The sequence below is a fragment of the Alligator mississippiensis genome, chromosome 4, assembly GCF_030867095.1.
Source record: "Alligator mississippiensis isolate rAllMis1 chromosome 4, rAllMis1, whole genome shotgun sequence".
Lineage (NCBI taxonomy): Eukaryota > Metazoa > Chordata > Crocodylia > Alligatoridae > Alligator > Alligator mississippiensis.
In genome coordinates, this window is record NC_081827.1 from 157,962,288 (window position 1) to 157,984,614 (window position 22,327).

At 47.3% G+C, this 22,327-nt stretch overlaps 1 protein-coding gene and 1 long non-coding RNA gene across 14 annotated transcripts in view; one reads left to right on the forward strand and one right to left on the reverse strand.

Annotated features, from left to right (window-relative positions):
* The window catches only part of TANC2 (tetratricopeptide repeat, ankyrin repeat and coiled-coil containing 2), an 806,911-nt gene that overhangs the window by 627,783 nt on the left and 156,801 nt on the right, over positions 1-22,327 (forward strand). The gene's annotated exons all lie outside the window — the stretch shown is intronic.
* On the reverse strand, positions 297-21,700 carry LOC109286481 (uncharacterized). Of its 3 annotated transcripts, XR_009461976.1 has the most exons (7): positions 21,501-21,700; positions 16,433-16,483; positions 13,831-13,995; positions 13,359-13,511; positions 11,510-11,846; positions 8,126-8,253; positions 297-477 (listed from the first exon to the last, which is right to left on the reverse strand). It is a non-coding gene; the product is annotated as an uncharacterized LOC109286481 (long non-coding RNA). The 3 variants fall into 3 exon arrangements; XR_009461975.1 differs by lacking the exon at positions 8,126-8,253 and having other exon boundaries at positions 11,510-11,842; XR_009461974.1 differs by lacking the exon at positions 8,126-8,253.

Below are 22,327 nucleotides of genomic sequence, written 5' to 3' on the forward strand. Positions count from 1 at the left end.
AGGAAGTGTGAATTCTGAGTGCATCAGGACATCCTAGATTTGTTTCTAGTGCAGCAATCAAATGTCATTGTAAGGTTGGCCAGTTTTAATTCTATGAGGAGTTTCACAAAATATGCAACCCCCTGCCTGAAAGAAAAACAGGATTTTGTGTTGTTTTGGATCATGGTTTGTAATGAAATCATATAGCTGGTGATACTGTTATAAAAATGTATTAGCAGGCTGTAAGTGAAGAAGGCAAACAGAATTTCCATATGTTCTAACTGAGCTGTTTGCCAAGCCTTCACAATTTGCAATGATTGCATCCAAAACATTAAACTTTATTGTAGGAACAGAATCAAATTGTTTTCCAGACACACTTTTAAAAAATGTGCAGCACCACATATTTTCTTTTCTCTTTTGGAGATGGTTGAATCCTCATAGCAGCAGTGTTTCATGTTTTATGTCTTTCTCTGGTTCTTGTTGAGGTGACACGCTATCCTACAATAAGGAAGGGGAAAGAAGGGAAAAAATACATTACTTCAGAAGTCTTTTTTATTCCTGGGACTTGTGTTTTTCCTAAATGTTATAACATCCTAACATTTCCCTAAAATGCTCTGTTGTCCATATCTTTGTGTTCACCAATTGGAAATCCAAGGCTTGGGTTAAGTTTTAATAGCTCAAACTTTGGGGCTCTTCAGAAAGAGTTCTCCACCTTGGGAAAAAAAACCCGCAGCATCCTTATAGGCTCGGCAGTGCTGTGTTGGCTAGCACTATGGAAGAAAGAGACTTGGGGGTCATCATTGACCACAAGATGAACATGAGCCTGCAATGCGATGCTGCGGCTAGTAAAGCGACCAAAACGCTGGCTTGCATCCATAGATGCTTCTCAAGCAAATCCCAGGACGTCATTCTCCCCCTGTACTCGGCCTTAGTGAGGCCGCAGCTGGAGTACTGCGTCCAGTTTTGGGCTCCACAATTCAAAAAGGATGTGGAGAAGCTTGAGAGAGTCCAGAGAAGAGCCACGCGCATGATCAGAGGTCAGGGAAGCAGACCCTACGATGACAGGCTGAGAGCCCTGGGGCTCTTTAGCCTGGAAAAGCGCAGGCTCAGGGGTGATTTGATGGCCACCTACAAGTTTATCAGGGGTGACCACCAGTATCTGGGGGAACGTTTGTTCACCAGAGCGCCCCAAGGGATGACAAGGTCGAATGGTCACAAACTACTACTAGATCGTTTCAGGCTGGACATAAGGAAGAATTTCTTTACTGTCCGAGCCCCCAAGGTCTGGAACAGCCTGCCACCGGAGGTGGTTCAAGCGCCTTCATTGAACACCTTCAAGATGAAACTGGATGCTTATCTTGCTGGGATCCTATGACCCCAGCTGACTTCCTGCCCTTTGGGCAGGGGGCTGGACTCGATGATCTTCCGAGGTCCCTTCCAGCCCTAATGTCTATGAAATCTATGAAATGGTACCCAGCCTTTAGTGGCGCATGTATTGGTTTCATATGTAAACACTAAAGCTTATGACCATTTTTTTAACCTACTGATTCACCTAGTGCTTGATATTTAATTTTTTTCATGCAGAAGCCAAATGGGTAAACATCAGGTCAAGGACTCTTCCCTTCTTTTGATTGTGACTGTTATACCACTTTATTTTAATAAAGGGAACTGCATTGAGTCCCTGTTTAATCCCAAAAGCAGGAGAAATATCTTGTACAAGTAGCTGTTGTTAAACAGACTAGTGAATTGACTTCTCATCTCACTGACTTCAGCCAGGGGACTTTAAAGCTATTTTAGTTTCTTGTAGCCTAACATAAAAGATAATAGTATGGCAAAAATAGAAGGCAAGTAGAGACAAAAATACTGTGTATTAAAATATCCCCAGCCTTGCCGTCATGTTCCCTTCTCAAATGAGGGCAGCTTAGTGTTAATTTACTATGTAAAACAATCTTGTGAAATACTTTAGGAAGGATTGGATAGGGAATTCTCATGTATTAACACTCTTGCATGAGAGTACAAAGCACTATTCTTAATTCCAGCAGTGCTATACTGCTACATTTTATTTATCTTCCTTTGTGAATTACTGTTTCCACATACTTGTCATGACAGCATACTTTGACCTGTTAGGCTTGAGGTTTCCTTTTTGACTGACATTTTTGAAAACTTGAAATAAAAACTTGAAAGCAGAAATGTAATCAGGGCAACATTGGTATTATTTATATATGGAGAAATGAATAGAAAATCAAGATCCGGAAGCATTTAGTATAACAGGATTTGCATGCTGCTGTTTAATACGGGATAGATGGAGAAGACAATAGACATTATTGTGTTCTTCTGAACTCTGCTTCAGTTGGAATAAGTACTAAAGCACTTCTGGCCTGGTCTTGATGTCTACATATTTTCAATACTCTTGTTTGGTGTCTTAGTACTGTATGGGCTTTATATTAGGCAGCAAGAAATCTTTGTGTTCCAGTTGGCGGTGTGAAAATGGAACCAGTAGCAAATGAACAACAACATTTAATATAAATAATGAATTGTGGATACTTATTGCCAGGATAGGTAAGAAGGAGTTCTTGTTCTCTTTGGAAAAAGACCAGTCTGTAAGCCAAATGGTTTTCTAACAGATGCTTTTAGGGCCTTCTTATACGTGAGCTGCTCAAATGTTGATCATTGTTAGTACTAGCTTGAGTTTGGAGCAGTCACATATCCCGACCAGCATGGTCTTGGAGGACTAAAAGGTAAGAATCTCTCTCCTCCTATTCCAGGTTTCCTCATCTGCCCACAGGGCTGCCCCAGTTCTGCTGCCATCCACCTGTCCCCCGCCACCCTTTGGGGTCCCCTCTGCCTTCCCTGCTCCCAGAACTCTCCTGTCCCTCACTTACTTGTGGCTGCCTGCGCTGTCTGGCCTAGGGAGGCAGGCAGGGAAAAGTTAATTGCCCTGCCTAGTCCCTGCTGCCACTCCTGTGGCTGGGCTGCTGCTGTTCTCTGGGCTAAGCCTGGCCCAGAGAGAGCAGTGGTGGGGCTGGCCAGGAAGGCAAATTAACCCTTCCCTGCCTGCTGTCCTGTGACAGACTGTAGGCAGCTACAAGTAAATGGAGGGGCAGTGAGTGGGGGTCTGGGGTGCTGGGGAGGGTCGAGAGGGAGGCAGTGGGCCTGATCCAGGCCAGAGTAGGAGGTGGGGGCAGGTAGGATGTTTCCACTAAGATGTAGCCTAGAGTGGCCACACTTTAGTGTAACATGAGCTGGGTAATATAGATCAGAGACAATCCTGCCCTGGAGTAGCATAATTTTGAGCTGCCTAACAAGTGCTTAAAACTAGTTTTGGGTATTAATGGGTGGATAATCCGCTGTTAAGAGCTCTAGGAGCTGCCCAAAATTACTGTGTAACAAGGCCCTTACAGATCCTGTAACAAAATCAAACTGCCATTACAAATTCCATCTGCGCAGGGGAGAGGGATCTATCTGTGAGTTAGGGAAAGGAGTCTCTTTAAAGGGTCATGTACCCATCTGCAGTTTGGGGTTGTAAGTGAAATGTATTAGTGGATCTCAGCCCATTCCTTTCATGTCTTTGGTCCCTATTATACAACCAGATTTAGTTTAATAGGATTGGCATTTATCTTCTGCTCTGGAGGGACACAGGTCAGAAATATAAAGGGATGTTTCAGATCATGATTGAAGTGGATTCTGCATAAAAAACTTGCACAGCCTTTATATTGTCAATATGTTATTAGTATGAAAATTCACACTCTCCCCACCCTGTCTTCTCCTCCTACCCCCTCCTTCTGTATAAATATGGGTTTAATTTACCTCACCGTGGTATCTCACGTTCTGGATATTACCATGGGACTCTAGCTTAAATTCTATAAAATGCTTCATTAAAAAATAATATTAAAACCAGCAAGGGGTTGACAAATTGTCGGGTATAAAAATGCAAGTCATTAATGCATTTTGTGGTTTTAGCTAGCCCTGAAGCCAAGCAAGTAACCCAGATCTTCCAAACTGTGCACACACATTCTGGCCTGCTAATAATTAACATTTTTTGTTTGGTTCCTTCTGAGTCCATTCCAGCTATCTGACCTTCAATTAATTGCTGTTTAAAATGTAAAGGCTGTGATGCTGCCTTCCTACCCACAGTTTCTTCTCCCTCCATGATGTGTTTTTACTTGGTTTCTCATTCCCCATTCTCTTCCTCTGTTGCTAAATCAGCTTTTAGGAAAAAAATGAAGGATCATTTGTCCTCTTGCAGAAGTTAGAATGCAGGGGTTGCTGCTGGGAGTACATCAAAGCCCTGCAGTTAATCACCTTCTGTGACATGCTGCTTAATAAAAGCACAGCTCTGTGGGTCTTTATTATGTGCCTAAATCTTAGTACTTGCCACCATTCTGGACGTGTCTACACAAGATACTAACTGCACAGTAGTCTAATAACATTGTGCAGTAGCATGCTGGGCAAAAACTATGCTACTATGCAGTAGTATTAGGCTAGTGCATAGTAAGCATCACTAAAAAAAAATACATTGGTGCTACTGCGCAGTAGCGCGAGTTACTATGTGTTAACTTAGTACTTGATTATCCAAGTACAAAACTTAATACATAGTAACTATGGCGCATTAATGAATGTGTAAACATCCCCTCTGTGTTTTGCCTGATTCTGCTTAGAGACTGGAAGCTGTTGAGGATTATAATATGAGGAGGGAAAATGCTGAGTGTTTCATCAGATACCAAGAGTTAAATACATATCTGGCATATAGCATGTGACCAGACATTGGCACTTGAAAATGATTTTGCCTTTTTTTCCCCTAAAACTGTTAGCAAATTCTAAAGCTATTTTCTGCTTTAAAGATAAGCAGTTTTGGTTTAAAATAGGTATTGACTAGGTAACGTTTTAACAGAATTTTCAAAATAGGAATGTGGAATGCTGACTACACTGCAGGCTTTTATTTAGTCAGCACAGTATTTGAGGCCTTTTCCTACCATGTGGAGTTAATCTTTAAGCATTTGGTACAAATATAACTTTGGTGGCTAATGAAACAGAGAACATATCATGAGTGCTGATGTCCAAATGGTTGTGGCACTAAACTTTTTCTTACTGGCAAGGTACTTAAATGGAGCACAGAGATTACAGCCAATTACAAAGGGGGGGAAAAAATCTCATATAATTTATACTTATTAGCCTGAAATATGGGTCTGACAGGAATAGGGTTCATAGAGAGGTCTCAGATACACCCCTCCCAGCAGGCAGTGATGAGGATTTGGGGCAACTCTTTGGTATGAGGACCTGATTAGTTAAAACCCCAGAAGGGAAAGGGAAGGACACTTTCCTGAAATAGAACAGCAAAGTAATACGTTTTTCTGTTAAGAAAATACTTGAAATTAAAAAAAAAAAATTGACAGAGTTAAAAATATAAAAGTAAATAGTATTTCATGGTTATGTGGGCTGCTGTTTGTTGATAGCTGATTATATTACATTTTTCTTTCCTTGTTTTTTATAGTTATTTTTCAAAAGCTGTAATTGTCAGAGGTAAGAGTCCCATCACAAATAAAAGTCGTTTATTTTTTTTAGACCCTGTTCTGACTTATTGATCAATATTGGGCATGTCAGACTACCTCCTAGGGCTCTGCTTAGCACACTGAAAGATATTTCATGGAAGAGAACCTCCCTCAAATTCCTTACCAGGGCACTCATTGTTATGGCCATATGGGATCAATAAAATATGATTGCCATAATAACTTTATTTTAAGGTCAAACACCAAAAAAAGTTTTAAGCATTTAGGTAGTTTTCAAAATGTTAATTTAGCCACATTGTTCCAATGTACTTCTTGGTCTGTCCCCTAAACTCCTTTGAAAATTACATGCGAAGTGAATGTTTTAAGTTCACTTTTCAAGTTTAGAGTTCCAATGACTTTACATTTTGGACATATCAGTGTTAACATTGCATTAATGCTACTTGTTGCATTCAAGAACAATAACTAGTTATAGCCCCAGACTAATGTAAAAATAATTTTCAATTTGATAAGCATTTGGACATAAGGAATAAATAGGCATAAATACAAAACTAGACTGGATATTTAAAAACCTGTTAGTACATCTTCCAAAGAAGGTAATGCAAGAAAAAAAAATTGAAGCAGTAATTTAATAATTACTTGCTCAAAATGAAAACAGATTTACCTATATAAAAAAGACCTGCATTCTTTCCACTGTTTAAGAGTAAATGTATTCATCCATCTTCTCCCCAAACACCCTATTTCATATAGTTTTTTAATGCTTTCTGTGAATGCTATCATACTGCTGTGTGCATAGCAATGCAGACAGGGAGGCATGTGTTAGAGTATGTATGTATGTAAATTTGTCATCAACTTCTAGAAAAAGGATTTAGTTCCGGGTTTAGTATGTGAGTGCAGGAAAGTTATCTCACTTTGACTCAAACGCTGCTGCTTTAATTAGCTGTATTTGCAACATGAAATACCTTTGCAGCTCTCTGAACACTCAATATGTCATGCATTTTAATGATGGAACCTGCTAAATTAGAGTTACCTGCTAGAGTCTTCTATTTTCTATTGAAGCTAGATGTCTTTGTTTAGAGTGTGTTATCATTTTCCAGGTACAGAATCTAGCTATCAGAGGGCTATCTTAAATTTACCCTGCACCCCCATTGTTACAGCAGAGAAAGCAGTGGGGGTGAAGTTGGGGGGGGGGTCAGGCAGCCCCCTTGCCCTCTACTCCCCACTTCTTCCCCCTGCAGCCTTCCTGGACCCCTGCCACCTGTACCTTCTCCCCACCACCAGCTCCCCACAGCCTCTGCCCTTTTCCCCCCACTTCCCTCCCAGTCTCTTCCTCTTCCCCCCTCCCTCCTGGTCTCTGCCCTTTCCTGCGCCCCACTGCCCCCAGTCTCTGCCTCTTCCTTTCTCCCCTCTTACTGTCAGATGCTTTTCAGGGTCTGTTCCCTTCAGGAGCATAGCATGTAGAAGCACAGCCCCTGCCGGTCATACGGCAGTGGCAATGATGCTGATTGGTCAGGCAGAGGACAGAGTTTCCCTGTGCTTCATGTCCAGGAGGGAATCCAGCCTGGGTTGGAGCTGAGCTGTGCTTGACGGTAAGGTGGGGTGAAGGGGATGGTGGGAGACAGAAGGTGCTGTGGCTCTGATTCTAGTCCTGACCTGGGCACAGGGCCAGAATCAGAGCCACAGCAGCTGCTTGCCAGTCCCCACCCCCTTTAGTCAAATCTAAGACAAGGGGCTTCCCACCATGCTAACAGTGGGAGGAGGACATTGTCTTAGATTTGAGTAAATTTGGTAAATTGGCTGGCATACTAGAAGAAGGTAGGGTAGATTTATAAGTAGTGATTTTCCACCAGGCTGCCCTGGCACCCTTCCTTTCCTTAGTTCATGTCTTTATGACAAGGTATTTAGCAGAATTTGCAGATTTTCCTTTGGATTCTGAAAGGCTGCACCGGGAATGCTTCTGCTATGATCTCAAACTTGAATTTCTGGGCTGCCAAGCATCACCTTAGTGCCCATGCTACTCCAGCCCCCCACAGCCTTCCGGGGTGCCCTGAGAACCTTTCAAGGTTGAGAGCTATTGTTATAGACTAACCCAAGTAGATATATATTGCATAAGCTTTTTGTGAGCTAAAGTTAGCACTCTCTCTCACTCGCTCTGTGTGTGTGTGTGTGTGTGTATCACATGCTGTTGTAAGATGAAGCACCATGGCACCCTGCTTGAGGATCACTGTCTATACCCTGCCTTCTACCTGACTTTAGACTAACATAGCTAACTGTGTGTCCCTGAGATACTAGAAGCCCAACTACAGGATTGCAGTGCTTGTTAGAATAACATTCTCTGAGTAAATCAATGGTACATTCCATGAAAAGTGTTATAGTCTTGGATGTATTGATTTTCTCTTTAAGCTTAGGAAATTTCAGATTTAACCTTGAAACTGATGTTTTTTATGTAGATTGCATATATAATTAGATGTAAAATGCCTTTCAAAATATGATTGTGAAAATTAAGGGGAAGACAGGTGAGAAAACTCACTGGCTATCGAAATGCCTTGAATATTCTTGACCTTGCCATTCTGAGTGCAGAACTGGGCATGAAACATAAATCACACTAGTAAAGAATTTGCTGTTATACAATTAAATCTTACCTTCCCCTCTACTTAACATGTACTTAGGGCTGCAAGGAGGTATGAATTTCAGTTTTTCAAGATGCTGGCAACTTCTGACTCTTCATCTCAGTCTCTCCTGATGTGCACAGTGCTATTGAAAACCCGGTCTAGTGTTTAAAAGATATTGGGGCATGCATGAGAGCTAGCACAGATAAGAATTGTAGTAGTGTTCATAGAATCATAGAAACATAGAAGTAGGGTTGGAAGGGACCATGTAAATCTTCAAGTCTGAACCCCTGCCTGGGCAGGAGGAAAACTGGGCTCAAATGACCCCAGCCAGGTAGGCATTGAGCCGCTTCTTAAAGACCCCCAGGGCAGGAGCCAGCACCACTTCCCTTGGAAGTTGGTTCCAGATCCTAGCCGCCCTAACTGTGAAGTAGTTCTTATGGATGTCTGACCTAAACCTACTCTCCAACAACTTGTGGCCGTTATTCCTTGTTATCCCGGGGGGCGCTAGGGGAAACAAGGTCTCCCCCAAACCCTTCTGGTCCCCCCTAGTGAGTTTATAGACGGTCACCAGGTCCCCCTTCAGCCTTCTCTTGTGAAGGCTGAACAGGTTCAGGTCTCGTAGCCTCTCATTGAAGGGTCTGCCCTGCTGTCCCCGGATCATGCGGGTGGCCCTCCTCTGGACCCTCTCAATGTTGTCCACATCCCTCTTGAAGTGGGGTGCCCAGAACTGGACACAGTACTCCAGCTGCAGCCTGACCAGTGTCGCGTAGAGGGGGAGGATCACCTCCTTGGCCCTACTTGAGATGCACCTGTGGATGCACAATAAGGTCCGGTTAGCCCTGCTGACTGTGACCTCGTATTGTTGGCCCATGTTCATCTTGGAGTCAATGATGACTCCAAGATCCCTTTCTGCTTCCATGCTCTCAAGAAGGGAGTTTCCCATCTTATAAGTGTGCTGCTGGTTACTACTGCCCAAGTGCAGCACCTTGTACTTGTCCGTATTGAAACGCATCCTGTTTTTGTTAGGCCACCCCTGCAACCAATCCAGGTCTTGCTGCAGTTTTTCCCTCCCTACCAGCTTGCCCACCTCACCCCAAATTTTGGTATCATCAGCAGATTTAAACAGGTTGCTTTTCACCCCATCGTCCAAATCGCTGATAAAGAAATTGAACAGTGCGGGCCCAAGGACCGAGCCCTGGGGGACTCTGTTGCCCACTTCCCCCCAGGTCGAATATGACCCATCCACCACCACCCTCTGAGTATGACCCTTCATCCAATTTGCAATCCATCTGACTGTGTAGGCATCAATGCCACAGTCGCCATGTTAGTAGGTTGGGAAAAGAAGGTCATCTACTATTTACTGAGAGTATATTTCCACACTTTGTAATTCATTTTTGGGACTGCACCAGAACTCAGCGTGGAAACTTAACTAATACAGAAGGTAGTAGCCTGCTTAATAAGTGTTGTTTTTAGTAGCAGGAGACAAAGGTGCTCTCAGAATTACACTGACTGTTGATTCATTTTCAGTTATAATTAAAGATGCTGAATTTGACCTGTAAAGTCCTAATAGCTTGGGATCCTTCTACACAAGTGACAGCCTCTCCTCCTGCCATACCTCTGCAGTGTAGTATCTGGAGATGCTGTATATAGTATCTTAGGCTAGTGATAGAGCATTTGCCAAGAAGGTCTCCTCGTTTTGGGATCAACCAGAGAAAGGGCCTAGGATTTTTACATACCCGAGGCCAACTTTTATGGATGGGCTTTTGTGAAATCTATATAGAATGGAGGGGTCTGTTGGGGAGGGGTTCCCCCTTTCTTTTGGACTAGGATTCATTTTTGTTTGGGGTTAGTTACTCACTTTTAGTTGAACTGTTGTTGTAAAATTATTTTTATTTGATTGTCTCTAAGGCAGAGGCAGGCAGTAATTTCAACTGGAGGGCCATTTAACAAAGGTTGATGAGCTATGGAGGACCACGTGGGTAGCCCCCCCCCCCCCCCCCCCCCCGACAGTTGCCCTGTCCTCTATTTGCCATCTTGGGACTGGAAGTCCCACGCCTGCCCCCTGATGTTTGCCACCAGAAGTCCCTCCCCTTGCCCCCTTTCGGGAGCAGGGGCTTTGCCATCTTAGAACCAGTAAAAAAACCAAATCATACACTAAAAGTCAAACACCTTGCACGAGAAGAGTGCTTCCAGAGCAGTGTGAGGCTTTGGATTGGCAGGAAGAGCGCTGAATAGATTCATAGATTGTTAGGGGCTGGAAGGGACCTCACAAGATCATCGGGTCCAGCCCCCTGCACTAGGCAGGAAAGACAATTGGGGTCAGGAGACCTCAGTGAGGTGACCATCCAGTCTCCTCTTGAAGATTTCCAGGGTGGGTGATTGCAGCACCTCTGGAGGGAGCTTATTCCACAGTTTGGACACTCTCCTCGTGTTGAGCCTGAAATGGTCTTCTAGGAATTTGTGGCCATTACTCTTAGTTTTTCCCAAGGATGCCCTGGTAAACAGTTGTTCCCTGAGCCCTTGATGTATTCCTTGATATAGTGGTAAGCTGCTACCAAATCCCCTCTCAGCCTTCTCCTTTTTAGGCTGAAGAGACCCAAGTCCCACAGCCTTTCCTCGTATGGCTTGGCTTGAAAGTCTCTGATCATACGGGTGGCTCTTCTCTGGACTCTCTCAAGTTTTCCCACATCCTTGTTGAAGTGCGGGACCCAGAACTGAATGCAGTACTCCAGCTGCGGTCTCACCAATGCTGAGTAAAGTGGAAGAATCACTTCCTTGGTTTTGCTTGAGATGCATCAGTTGATGCATGCTAGAGTATTGTTTTCCCTGCTGGCTACAGCATCGTACTGATGGCTTACGTTCATACCATGGTCTTTTATTATCCCTTAGGTCCCTTTCAGTCATGGTGCTAGTCAGTTTGGCGCCACGAGCCTGTAAGTATGTTGGGGATTGTTCGTCCCCAGATGGATCCAGCACTTTACACTTCTCAGTGTTGAACTTCATCTGGTTCCAATCAGCCCAAGTTGCCAGCCTATCTAGGTCCGCCTGTATCTGCAGCCTATTTTCAAGTGTGTCCACGCTCCCCCATAACTTGGTGTTATCTGCAAACTTGGCCAATGAGCTCTTCACCCCCACATCCAAATCATTGATAAAGATGTTGAAAAGCACTGGACCAAGCATGGAACCCTGCGGGACACCCCTTACCACTTCTCGCCAGGATGACACAGATCCATTCATTAGACCTCTCTGGGTCCTGCCCCACAGCCTGCTTCCTACCCACCTAACTTTCAAGCAGTTAAGCCCGCAATCCTATAATTTTCCCATGAGAACATCATGGGATACTTGATCAAAGGCCTTTTGGAAGTCTAGGTATACAATGTCAACTTCCTCTCTCTTATCCAGGTGGGGAGTTACCTGGTCGTAGAAGGAGATTGGTAAGACAAGACCTGCCCACGATGAAGCCATGGTGGCTGTCATTCAGAATCCTATCTTCTGCAAGCCTATCGCACATAGACTCCATGATGAATTTTTCCAGGATTTCCCCTGGGATACAAATTAGGCAAATTGGCCTATAGTTGCCTGGGTCTTCTCTCCTCCCCTTCTTGAAGATGGGCACAACACTGGTCCTCTTCCAGTCTTCAGGGACCTCCCCCGAGCACCACGAGTTTTGGAAGAATTTTGCCAGAGGTCTCACGATGACTTTGGCCAGCTTCTTCAGCACTCTTGAATGAAGTTCATCCGGTGCTGCTGACTTAGAAAAGTTAGACATTTATAACTGATCACGGACCAGCTCAACTTCAACAGTAGGAAAGCGGTCATTCTCACCATGCCCTTTCTGAACCTTATCTAGTATGATTTTCCCCTTAGTCCAGTGAAATACCAAAGCAAAGCAGTCACTCAGGAGTTCAGTTTTCTCCTGAGTGTCAGTAACCAGCTGCCCTGAGTTGTTAAGCAGTGGCCCCATTCTTCCATTTGTTTTCCTCCTGTTCTCTACATGCCTAAAGAAGGACTTCTTATTGTCCTTGATTTCTGTTGCTAATTTAAATTCAGTTGCCACCTTAGCCTTTCTAATCTGCTCCCTACACGTTGTTATAGTCCTCTTTGGGGACTGTCCCAAGCTTCCATTGTTTGTATGCCTCTTTCTTCTTTTCAAGAGGACCATGATATCCCTATTAAGCCAAAAGGCCTTTCCAGCCCTTCTGCTACCTTTCCTTCGCATGGGAATGGACTTATTTTGTGCTTCAAGGATTGTGTCCTTGAGGAACGACCACTCTTCATGCACTCCTTTCACCTTTGGTCCCTGGTCCTGCAGCGCTTCCCCTACTATTGCCTGGAGCCTGTTGAAATTTGCCTTTTTGAATTTCAAAACTTCAACCCCGCTAGCTAATTTGCCTACCTTGTGATGGACAGCAAACATGATGGTTTCATGGTCACTGTCACCTAGGCTACCCTCTGTATTCAGGTCACTCACCAGATCATCTCCTTTGGCCAAGACCAAGTCTAGGAGAACATTACCTTTGGTTGACCCATGCAATTCCTGAGTCAGGTAGAGCTCTTCGATACAGGTCAGGAAGCAACATGACCGATCCAACTTAGCCAAGTGCTTCTCCCAAGAGATGTCTGGGTAATTGAAGTCACCCATGACAACCATGTCCCCTGTGCGTGCGGCCTCTGCCAGTTCTCAAGAGAACTCCAGATCGAGCTTCTCCCCCTGGTTTGGTGGTCTATAGTATACACCTACAGTTAGGTTTCTCTCACTTCCCCCCTCCATAGTTTGACCCAGAGGGCTTTGAGCTACTCTTCTTTGGAGCTGATGTCGGATTCCAAGGAGGTGTACTGCTCCCTCACATAGAGAGCTACACCTCCACCTTTCTTCCCTACTCGGTCCCTTCTATGCAGGGTGTAGCCCTCTATAGTTATGTTCTAGTCATGTTAGGAGTCCCACCAGGTCTCTGTAATCCATACTAGATCGTAATGCCCACTGGAGAGTAGGAGAGCTAGCTCCTCCTTGTTCCCCATGCTTCTGGCATTAGTGTAAATGCACCTGAGTCCTCCAAGTGAGACCCTCAATTTCTTGTCACACTGAGGGAAAACGATTCCCTCAGCTCGTGCAAGAGTAGCTCTCTTAGTGTCCCCAGCTTTGGAGCTTACTTGTGTGCTGGTCTCTGGGCATGCTCCAGTCAGTGTTTCCCTGTCCCCCAGCAATCTTAGTTTAAAGCCCTATCTAGAAGATCGGCCATCCTGGCCGAGAACAGGGACTTACCCTTCCGCATGAGTTGGATGCCGTCCCTTCCCAGGAGTCCTCTCTCCCTGAAGTGCGCGCTCTGGTCGAAGAAACTGAAGCCTGCTCGGGAGCACCACCTCTTGAGTCAGTGGTTCACTTCTTCAACACGTCCTTCCCTCCTAAGTCTGTGGCCTGCAGCCAGAAGCACAGAGGAAAAAAATACCTGCAGCCCAGCCCCCAGAGCCCTGTAGTCACTCATGACTCAGTCCGGATTACTCCTGGCCATGTCATTCATGCCCATGCGGATGATGAGCATGGGGTAGTGGTCAGAAGGCCGAACGAGCATAGGGATCGTCTCCTCAACATCCTGGATGCAGGCCCCAGGGAAGCAGCAGACTTCATGGGCTAGGGGGTCTGGACAGCAGATGGGTCCCTCGGTGCCCCGCAGGAGGGAGTCCCCCACCACCACCCTGTGTCTCCTCTTGGGGGTGGCAGTTCACTGACTACCCACCTCCTCATCCAGTGTCTCCATCAGAGCCTCCTCATGCATGGGGAGAAGCAGCCCTAGTCCTGCATGTCCTGGAGTCTGAGACAACTGTCTTCCATGTAGCTCTGGGTGGGTCTTTTCAACCAGCCTTCTTGTTGGCCACCTTCTCCTCTATCTTATTCTCTTCTCCTGAAGAATGAAGAAGAGCTTGACTGTAGTAGTCATCAATCTGCTCATGGGACCTAATGGCATGAAGTCTGCCTACCTGGGCCTGGAACTCAGTGACCTGGGACTCCAGGGACCTCACTAAGGAGCATACACCACAGGTGGGGGTGACCTTGACCCCATTCCCAGTTGCTGGAAGCCATGCCAGGTAGCTCCCACAGGCCAGTGCCAGAGGCTCTGTCTGGGTGGAGGCCAGAACAATAGGTTCTATCTGGGTGGAGGCCTCTGGTGCAAGGGAAGGGAACACCAGTTCAAGTCGCTCACCAGATCATCTTCATTTGGGGCTGAGGCGGGAAGCTGCAGGATATGACGCATCAACGGAAAGAGGCACAGAGAGAGGGTGTGCAGTGTGCAGCAGAGAGGGCAGGCTGAGTGGTTCCAGGACAGGGAGCAGCCAGCCCAGCCTGAGAGGCCCGGTGCTCACAGGAGCACCGAGCACAGAATCCAATAGCCTGCAGACATGGGAGCAGTGATCTGTGACTCCAGGCAGATGGTTGGAGACAAGCCATCTCTCAGGTCAGAGGGACCCTGGATAGAAGCAGATCGGGTGGAAGACCTGGGTGCTGGGACATTACTCACCTCCTGGGGGCTGTTGTCGGACCCAGGGGTCAGAGATCAGTCTGGAACAGGGCTGCACACCCAGGCTCTACTTACACTGGAAGGGCAGGGGCAGCTGGAAGCCCCAGAGTATTTAATAAGACCCTAAGTCTAAGGATCGAAGGTTACCAAGGCCTAGTAGGACTGTTAAAGAGGCCTCAAGTGGCAGGACCAGGACATGTGAGGGTTACAGTCCTAAAGGGACTTCGGTTGGGGAGAAGAACTATTCCTATGTTGATGGAGTAAGCCAGCAGTGGCCATGGCCACCACCGTATTGATTTTTGGGCTCAGGTATATCTAGGACTATATTTTGACTGCTGAGCCCACTGATTAGCAGCTGTGGACTTTCTAGCTTGGCGGAGAGAACGATAAAGGCTGGAAAGGAGCTAGCCAAGTGGGCCCCCTGTCAGTATGGCCACTGAGAGGAGTTTGCATCACTAGAGTCATCTGGAAGTCTTGACAATATACATCCTCGTCAGAGACAGGACATGGTTAGGGTGGGGTAAAGGGGAGGTTTGGAGACCCACGAAGAGAAAGGAGTAAAGGATATAGAAGGTTGCCTACAGGGAACTGCCTCCCAAAAACTACATCAGAGTCGTGGCGGGCGAAGAATACAACACCCTATAAGCAGACAGAATGACCTAACGTAGGTCCTACCCTGTCACCACCTGTAGGTCAGCGATCCCTGGGAAGGTTTCTTAAACCATATAACACCTATAGCCAACACACACCTACTATAACATATTTTAATTTTATTACACAAAATATTTGTATCATGATTTGTGTTTGCATAGTGTATATAGAGGTGATTGTATAATAACTCAAAAATAAAGTCTTAGTCTTGTATATTCTATGGGGGTGTGTGGTTGCAGGGGTGTATGGTGGCGTATGGGGGTGTTTGTGTGTGGGGGTGTATGGTGGGGTGTGGGGGTTTAAAAAGGAGTGTGGCTGGGTGTGGGGGCAATAGGGTATGTTGGGGGGTGTATATGTGGGGGAGTTGGGGCAGGATGTGGGGTATGAGGGTGGATAGGGTGTGAGGGAAGGTGGGGGCATGTGGGGATCCCCCCACACACTGCCCCCATGGCGTACAGCCCCGCAGGCAGTAGCAGCAGGAGGGGACACTCAGGGTGCTCATGCCCGGCGCAGGCACTGGTGCCCAGTGGTGTGCAGCTCTAGCTAGCACTGTACATCTTGTTGGAGAGCACAGCCCTTGCTGAGCCACCTCTACATGGGCAGCCCCCCCACTCGTGTGCCACTTGCATGGGCAGCCCCCACACTCATGTGCCACTGGAGGGAAGTTCCATGTGTTGGAGCCAGCTGCCTCACTGCTCTCTGCCGTGTAGGTCCTTGGACTCTGCCAGAAGGAGCCCCAGCCCCTGCTTCCCCATGGGGTCCTGAGACCTGCACGGCAGGGGTCGCTGAAGGCAACTGGCTCAAGCATGCAGACCTTCCCTACATTGGTGCGAGTGCGGGGGCTGCCTGTGTGTGGTGGGGAGCCCTGCAATAGACAGCCTGGCAGGGGCTGCACTCCTCACTCCAATGTGTCTTGTGTAGATGCACCCACAGTAGCCTACTGGACCACCTAAATCAAAAGAGCTATATTTAAGCAGTGTTTGTCTACACCACACTAAACTCTTGAGACCATTTGCTATTTGATAGATTTTTGGCTTTCTGCTTTGAAAGGCCCCTCTTTCAACTTTTCAAAAGTGTTACAGAATATTTTCACTTGTTAACATGCAACATGAATATATAAAATATAAAAACAGAAGAACTAAATCTGTAACTTGGCGAGTATAGAACTTACCCTAATGTTTTCAAAATGGAGACTTTTCTTCCATTGCTTTCTTCAGCAATGCTGCCAAAATGCAAAGAAAATGTGTCGCATTAAGTATATTGCTGGAATATTTTCTATGCCAAGATTAATTCTGGATTGATCAGTTTTACCATCTCACCTATTTGACTTGGTCAAAAGCTTGCCATAGTGCTCAGCAATTTTATTTGTTCCTTAACCTCGACTATAACATCTTTCCTTAGGGCCATAATCTTAAGGAGCATATCCATCATTTTCAAGTGGGAATGAAATACATAATTCATGTCATACTACTGTTTCCTTTGTGACAAGAGACCTTTCAGAAGCATGGCATGGGTTAAAAAGTGTAGTATTTCTCATGCATTATAAGTGAGTTTTCTCTTTGGGAACTGAGCACTGCACAAAGTTCTCATACCCCATTGCAAAGTCTATTTGAACAGTCACTTTATCGGCTGGGCTAGTGACAGTACAATACTAGATAAGAATAGAGGCTAGGGACAGATATTCAAAAAGCCAGAGCTTGATTCAATCTTTGCAGGTTAATCTAACCTGCCTAGATTGAATCAATTTACAAGTGAATAGGCATTCATGAAATGTAGGCACATGCCTGCAGTGGCTCAGGCCGGGAGCTGGGGGGCACTAGAAAACACCCTCTGGTGCAGGGAAGCTGTGCTGGGGGGAGCGTGGTCAGCCTGGCAGTAGTCTCAAGTAAACTGGCCAGGGAGTGGGCTTTAATTCCCCCTTCCCTGTCCCACTGGCACAGACCTGAGCTGGGGTCTGCCAGGTGCTCCCCCTCGCTGCTACAGCAGCAGGGCCGGCGTCATGGCCAAACGCCGATGGGCATGGCTTCTTAGGTAGAGGGGGCAGGGAGGGGGGTTCACTACCCCCAGGGGACCGCAGCCAAGGTGTGCCTGCCCTGACCACCACCGCTTCTCGCTCCCTGTGTGTGGCAAGCAGCGAAGCTCTCTCCTGCCCCCTCCGCCAGATAATGGAGGGAGTGGGGAATAACCCCCCTCCCTGCCCCTTTGCCTAAGGGACCCTGCAGGCTGGTCTCTGGCCAGGCCCCCACCCCACTGCTGGAGTGGCAAGGGGGCAGGGCTCTGACAGAGCAGCAGCCCAGGGAATACAACCCCCACTTGTCTGTGGCAGCTTTGCCCATGACGTGGCCCCCCCACCAGGAAGAGGCTTGCATTCTGGGATGCCGTGACAGAGGCTGCAGCCTCTTTGGTGGGGGCAGGGTGGGAGACTATTTCCACCTCTCCCTGCAGCATCTGGTAGAGGGGGCAGAAGGAGGCTTATCCTGCCACTTGCTCCCTTTTGGGGGGGTGCGAGCAGCAGCAGTGGCAGTCAGGGTAAGCGGACCCATTGAAGTCCCTCAGGGGCAGAGGGGGAAATAACCCCCATTCTTGCCCCCAGTTAAGGGGGCTGTGCCAGCCGGCCTCTGGCCCCGCCCCCTGCTCCTGGAGCAGCGAGTGGGGAGAGACCCTGACGGGCTGCAGCCCCTGTCAGTGTCTCAGAGTGCAAGACTCTTCCCAGCAGGGGGGTCACGCTGTAGGCAGGGGCGGGGAAAGCTGCCACGAGCAGCTGTGGTGGCAGTGCTAGGAGGGTTTGGGGGGCTATGGCCCCCTCTGAGCCCCAGTGTCACCATTTGCCGCAGTCTGCAGCAGCTCTGATCCACCACTTGCAGCTCCCCTCCATGGGGAAGAGGCATATGCTCCCTGAACACCAGGGTGTGGGCTGCTGCCCCATCAGGACCCTGCCCCTTTGCTGCTCCAGCAGCAGGGCGGAGGCCCGGCCAGAGGCTGGCTGGCACAGCCCCTTAGGCAAGGGGTTATTCCCCCCTCCCTCCGGCATCTGGCAGAGGGGGAAGAAGGGGGCATATCCTGCTGTTTGCCCCTCACAGGGAGTGAGCAGTAGCGGTTGGGGCAGGTAGACTCTGGCTGTGGTTCCCTAGGGGCAGTGGGGGTAGAGGGGCTTTAACCCCCCCCTCCCTGCATCCTCTGCCTCAAGGTGCCACACCGGTTGGCATCTGGCTGCGACCCTGGCCCCGCTGCTGCAGCATGAAGGGAGGAGTGCCTGGCAGACCCCAGCTCAGGTCTGTGCGAATAGGACAGGGAGCGGGGAATTAGATGCCTTCCGTGGCCACTTCACTCTAGGCTACTGCTGGGGCTGGCCATGCCCCCGCTGCTGGAGCAGCCAGCAGAGAAATGCAGGTCCACACCATTGGGACAGGGGACAGCGCGGTGGGGGAATAAACCTCTTCCCTGCTTCCTTCCAGGGCCAGTGTCTGGCCAGGCTCCCGCCCCTGCCTGTCCCTGCTCCAGCTGGGGAGCAGAGGAACAAGACCAGCCCTGGTCCACTGGAGCACAGAGCCCAGCCCAGAGGGCATGCTGGGATGCTGGGGGAGTCTGGTTTAACTTAAACCAGGAAGAGGTCTGGGACAGATATTGCATAAACCAGTTTGAGCTCAGTCAGTTAAGTCTGATACTACATTCAACCAGGTTTATCTCAAACCAGTTTCAGGCATTTTGAAACAGGTTTATATGCACTGAATTTATGTTCTGTGACAGGTTTAAACCAGTTTCTGATCATTTAAACTGATTTACATGTAACTTCTGTCCCTAGCCAGAAGGTCAGAGAAAAACAGAAGCTTTGACAGTGACGGAAAAGCAGCTCTTGTTATGATGGAAAAAGGGAATCTGTGGAGGGATTCAAAGAAAAGAAATAAAACATCTCTGATGTTGGAGGTTTTCTTCCTAACTGCCATAGACATTCATTACAGCCTGGGAAAGGACCAAATGCTAAATAATAAAACCTGGCACAACATTCTTGTAAATTTTAAAGGCAGACTGATTATATTTACAGTAGGGTCAGAGGGATGGTCACATAGTTATTAACTAATCTTGTTAAAATTCAGTACTGTTAAAATTTGAAATACAAGTTAAAATTAATTTAACTTTCCTTGTTCAATTTTTCAGTAGAAGATATTGTGCTAAAGCATTATCATCACCACGTACTGCCCTCAAGACCTAACAGTGAGCCTGCACAGGATATTGTACTGCCATTTGTTCTTTCCAGATTGGGGGTCAGCAGAAGAGAAAGCATCTGGAGAAATATGATATTGGGCCTTTTCTCTCTAGCTCCTGGCTGTGATTATTTATTTGTACATTTTCTGTAATAGTGATAGCTGAGACATCTAGGAGCCATAATGCTGAAACCAGCAAAACAGTCTCAGTTAAAGCAGCAAGTTTAAATGAACAAAGCGTGGGTTTTGTTGACACTGTGTTCTCTAAACCAAGAGTCCTGCCTCTTTTCATCAACCCAGGTCTCTAACCTCCTCTGTGTGTGATTTTCCTTAAAATATGCTGTATACGCATCTAGCTTTAACATGGTTATTTTCATCTGCATCTTGGTATGCAAATTCTCAAACCAGAAATGGTTGGAAATTTTGAAGCATGGCTCTTCTCTTTTGCAGCTAGATATTTGACTTCTTGGTCAAGAATGTTTTTTTGTTTGTCAGATACTTTCTATTCCGCCTGCTGTCACTTATCCTGGTTTTACTCCATCAGCTTCAATGGAGTTCATTCTGCTTTGTACGAGTATGAATGAAATCGGAATCAGGCCATTATGGTTTAGAAATAAAATTCCCCAGCTTTAGAGAGCAATATAAAGCCATGTGCAAGGGGAGGACATTCTTTTTCTTCATGGCTTCTACCTCATCCAACAGTTGGGCAGCTTTTGAAGAGCTGCATCATTGTCCTTTGCAGACAAACAGCTTAGTCAGGTATAATTAGAGGAGAACACAGTCCCAGGTTATCCATGAGCTATTCTTGTACCCCTTGTCCCATTTACTTTATGCTTAAAACCCCTTGGCAATGTTTGAAAGCTGGAAAACAAGAGACGCCACTGTTATGTACAGTAATTATGAGCCTTACAAGTTGCACGATTCATTAAATGCACTTTTTGGATCCTCTAGTTTGCTGAATAGCTGCTCCCTGCCCCCTCCCCCCCCCCACTTTATCCTTCTTATTTCTGTGAAGGGATTGATGTACCACCTAGCTGCATCTCCTCTCTATGCATGTCCCCTCCTCCTCTGTAGGATCAAGTCACAGAGAGGAGAGATGAGCCTTGCCATTTTCCATTATGATTCACAATTAACAATTGGCCCCATTTCAAAGATAATTTTAAATGACGTTTTTTTGTCAGCACCAACCTCAAATCCATACAAAAACAACATGAAACACTTTGAAATGAAGGAATGACTCAACCTAATGAATAATTATGTCAATTAGATGACTTTTGTTTCTGTGTCAGGACTAGGGTGGCTACTGACGCATCCCCAAAATACAGGACATGCCCTTGGTGATGGGTCAGGACCACTTCCTCCTTGACCAATCAGTGGTGAGGGGCATGGGTGCTACCTCCTCGGCCAATCAGGACTGAGGGGTGGGACCATGGGTCCCTTGGCCAATCAGCAGCAAGGGTATGACCACAAGAAAAAGACCAGGGAAATGGCACCAGCCTTGGCTTATTGCTGGCAGTTATTTTGCACTTTTAATGACATTGAAGGTCACAGAGAACATGGCATAGCAGGTGTGAGGCTCAAGCACCCTCTCCCTCCACTGGGATCCAGTCTCACTCTAGCCCAGCTCCATGCTTGGGAGCCAGGGGCACACACTAGACAGGGACCTCTCCTCCTCCCCCCCATCAGCATTCAGCATGAACACTGGACACCCAGGAATCTGCCCTGGTTGCCTTCTGGTCGGAGCTGGGCTGAGTGGAGTCGGTGGGCGTTGGATGTCTGTGGCAGTGCAGCCAGCTGCTTGGTGGGACCGTCCCTTCCTTCTCCAGGAGACAGATAGGTTTGCCTGTCCCAGAGAAGAAATAATGGCTTAATGACTTGGCCCAGGAGCCTGGAGGCCCTTCTGCCCAAAGCGCCCCCTCCCTGCACAGCAGGACACCCTAGGGACTCACTGGCCTGCTCTGTGGGTGCAAAGATGGTTACAAGAGCTTCCTTCCAGTCCCTCTGGCATTCCAGCAGATACAAATGCAGTGCTCTTACCTGCCTGCTGTCAAAGCCATTATCTTGTGCTGAGACAGCGCAGAGGTGGGTATGTGTAGACCAACTGCCTGGCCCTGGCAGCTTAGTGTGCCCACCTGCACATGCCCAGCCTGAGGTTGGGGAGCTCAGGCACGCTGCAGCGCCTCAGCTCTCATTGTGCCTGCACTTGCACTGCAGCCATGGCTCGTCACACAGGCACAGAGCGGCCAGCCCCTCGAGTCCTCCACCTCCCTTCCTGGCCAGCTCGGAGCCCTGCTCCTCTTGGCTGTGCACCTCTAGGCAGAGCCAATAGAATCACAAGGACAAGTGATTGACATGTATTTCCACCAATGAACTGAAAAGCAGGACTTTTTGCAGTCTGTTCCTTATTCAAAAGTGGACAGGGAACAAAGGGCATTTTTACACAACACAGGGGTTTAATTCTCCCTAAAATGAAGCAGTGTTTTTTTAAAAACACCACTTCAATTTAGGGCGAAATAAACCCTGTGTCGTGTACATCTGTATCAGAGCCCAATGCTTACCTGTCTCTCCAGCAGTAGGGAGGGGAGAACGAGTTGCTGGCGGGCAAAGAGGTCTCTGAGCTGGGGGAGGCTGGTGCTTCCCTCCATGGCAGTGGCGCCGCCCCCCCCCCCCCCCCCCAGCGGCACCCACCCACAGGCACCCAGCTTGGGCAGTCCCGGGAGGCATTGCAACCACAGAGGGAAGCACCAGGCCCTGTACAGCTCAGGCAGGCAGACGGGCTCTGGGGCAAAAAAAAAAAATATCAGGCTTACTGCTTTTTTTTTTTTTTCCCTTCTGTGGAGCCTGTCTTACCAGGCTGCCTGCAT